This window comes from Gekko japonicus, unplaced genomic scaffold (assembly GCF_001447785.1).
Source record: "Gekko japonicus isolate JY-2015 unplaced genomic scaffold, Gekko_japonicus_V1.1 scaffold144, whole genome shotgun sequence".
NCBI lineage: Eukaryota > Metazoa > Chordata > Lepidosauria > Squamata > Gekkonidae > Gekko > Gekko japonicus.
In genome coordinates, this window is record NW_015162478.1 from 1 (window position 1) to 2840 (window position 2840).

Genomic DNA, 2840 nt, shown 5'->3' on the forward strand with positions numbered 1-2840 from the left:
CTGGAACTTCTGTATCTCCTGGCTATACTGCACCCAGTGCCATATGATTATTTATCTAATTAATTATTTCCCCACCAGTGAGTTACAGTACTGCCCTCAAAACCTAATAAACAACATCTGCTTGGATTTCTAAAACCCTGACTGCCTGATGTAAGAGGTAGTGCATCAGAGACTCTTGGAGAGTAGGGTTGCCACCTCTGGGTTGGGAAATACCTGTAGATTTTGGTGGGTGGAGCCCGGGGAGGCTGAGGTTTGGGGAGGGGAGGGACCTCAGGAGGGCAGGGGTTGGGGAGGTGGGACCTCAGCAGGGTATAATGCCAAAGACTCAACTCTCCAAAGCAGCCATTTTCTCCAGGGGAACTGAGCTTGGTTGCATGGAGATCAACTATAATAGCAGGAAATCTCCAGATGCCAGCTGGAAGTTGGCAACCCTTCTGGAGAGTGAGGAAGGAACTGATACCCATGAAGCGATGGCAGCCGGTAGCTCCCTCTTCCTTATGTGAAAATTCCCCGAAAGTGGAGGATTGTGAAATGTTCCTTTTACATAGCACATTGGGGGGGGGGGGGGGGGGGCGAACAAGGACAAATGCATGGGGCCATTCCTGTATCCTTCCATTAGTCTGCTTGGCTGCTGTCTCTTTGTTTACCCAGAATGCAGGTCTTAGGGTTTCCTTCCTTCCAGCTAACTTCTCCTCTCCCTCCTTCTCTCCCTGCCATAGTGAGGGCAAGATGTGCTTTCTGCCATATCTCTCCATCCTAGCTTAGATAAATAGCTAGCATTTTTATCTCTACCTTCCCTATCCATTATGGAGCTCCTTCAGAATAAAGGGCTTCTATTTCTTTTTCTAAACCAGCAAGCATCATGTAGATTCGAGTCCAGAAGCACCTTTGCGACCGACAAGATTTTCACGGTATAAGCACACAGACATCCTTTATCTGCAATCCAGAGATCAAACATTATAACAACAGAATTTGCATCTAGTAGATACAAGTTATAGGCATAAACCTTTTTTTAAAAAAATCAAAATTTAAAAACCTTTCTATACTTGCTAGGTGTTGATAGATTGAGTTACCAGCTTCCTTGTGAATAAAAACTTAGCACAGAATTTAGCCATTTTGGAGGTCTTGTTCGAATGCTCTGGAAAGCAGAGGGATGTGTAAAATGAATCTGATCTATCTGGTAATTTAGCTAGAATAGGGGTGAGGTGTACAGAGCGCATGTCCTTGTAGAATTTACAATGTAGTAACACATACAGTGTCATAGACGCAACGAACATGAAGTTGAGCAAAATTCAGAGGACCGCGGAAGACCGGAAGGCCTGGCATGATCTGGTCCATGGGGTCGCGAAGAGTCGACTCGACTGTGCGACTGAACAACAACAACAACACATACTCGACTGTTTCGACTGTGCTGGATTGGCAGGGGCAAAACTTACACCCCGAAAATCTTGTTGCGCTCTAAGGGTGTTACTGGGCTTGTTCTCCTGCAGACCAGTGCAGCTCTTTCTGAAACAAGCATTACGTAGACTCTGGACCACAGCACCATTCCCCTTCCACAGAGGAAACCAAGCTCTAAGGTAAGGTTGCCAGCCTCCAGGCGAGGGCTGAATGTCTCCTGGAATTACAACTGGTCTCCAGACTGCAGATATCTGTTCCCCTGGATGGTGGACTCTATGGCATTGTACCCCACTGAGGTCCTTCCCCCCCCCCAAACCTCACCCTCCCCAGGCTCCATCCTAGGTGCCAGACCCCCTGGTATAGGTGTGGGTCCCCTGGTTTTGAGCATTCCTCTCCACCTCCCAATTACCCCCCCAAACAGGCAAAAATCTGGAAATAAATGCGACGTGCCTATGTGACCCAGAAGCAACAGGCATGTTGGTAATATCGGTGTGTGTGTGTGCTCTGGTTTTTGGGCAAAACTCTGTGGTAGAAGCTAATTCTAAGATAGACTTTTGCCCAAAAACCAGAGTGTCCCCCCTCCGACATCCCCAATGTGCCCACATCACTTCCGGGTCACGTCACGTAGGCGTTCATTTTCAGCGTTCTTCCCCACTCCTGGTAAGTTCACCCCCCATCCCCCACCGGCAGGTCTGACGGACCAGGCAACTTCATCCCCTAATCTCCAAGACCTTCAGAACCTGATGTTAACAACCCTACTGTAAGCTAACAAAAATCAGCCCAAGCCAAGACCTTCAACTGCGGAGGTTAGCCACCATTCCCTTTCTCCTGTCCCCTATTAAGAACTTCTGTGGGCCAAAGAGAAATCTCAGCCTCTGAGCATCATTCGGGGTTGTCTTTAAGGGTATAGCTTATGTATTATTGCCCTGGGGAAATAGCTCTTGAGCTGTTTTCTTCTTTTCTACTTAACCATCGATCTCCAGATGAGAACAAAAAAAAGAATTGACCCCAATGACAGCTGTATAAAGTCTCTTAAAGTCTCTTAAAAAGAAATAAGACAGCTGACTACAGAATTTATTGAGCAGCCAAAAGATACTCACCACATAGCTCTTTAGTATCCACGTTGCTTTAAAAAGAGGAAAAGAAAGACAAGGGAAAAAATTAGAATATAGAAGAATATAGACAGGGGAGAAGCATGAACATGAGTGCAGAAAACAAGACAAAAGTTCAGAAAGCAGAAATCACTGCCTGTGCAAAGGGGGTTTGTTCTACCTCAAACCAGCCTTTCTAAAGCTGCACAGCAGGGCAGCTTCAAGTCAAGTGTGCTTAAACATGTTGCAATAAAACATACTGAATTCCACAATGTAGGTAATAAGCAGAGAGAGAGAGAGAGAGAGAGAGAGAGAGAGAGAGAGAGAGAGAGAGAGAGAGAGTGTGTAAAA